Consider the following 426-nt stretch of genomic DNA (forward strand, 5'->3'; position numbering starts at 1 on the left):
CTAATAATGAAAAATTAAAAAAATTATATTTATATATATTAAAATATAAAATGAAAAATATATATATATAAAATATAAAATATATATATATTTTAAATGAATATATATATTATATATTATATTAGATATATATTTAAAAAAGCATATTTATTATCTTATATTATTATATATTTTATATTATGGTTTTATTAATATTTAAAAGTTATATCTATTTAATATATTATATAATATATATAAAAAAATAAATAAAAAAATTTTAAAAAATTAAAAAAAAAAATATATGTAAATTATAAAAAAAAAAAACCAAATTTTTAAATAAAGATAATTTTAAAAAAAAAAAAATATTTAAAAAACATAAAAAAAATAAAAAAAAAAAAAAAAGAAGACCCCTAAAAAAAATAAATAAATAAATAAAAAAAATAAAAT

The sequence above is a fragment of the Penaeus monodon genome, chromosome 29 (assembly GCF_015228065.2).
Source record: "Penaeus monodon isolate SGIC_2016 chromosome 29, NSTDA_Pmon_1, whole genome shotgun sequence".
NCBI classification, from domain to species: Eukaryota; Metazoa; Arthropoda; class Malacostraca; order Decapoda; family Penaeidae; genus Penaeus; species Penaeus monodon.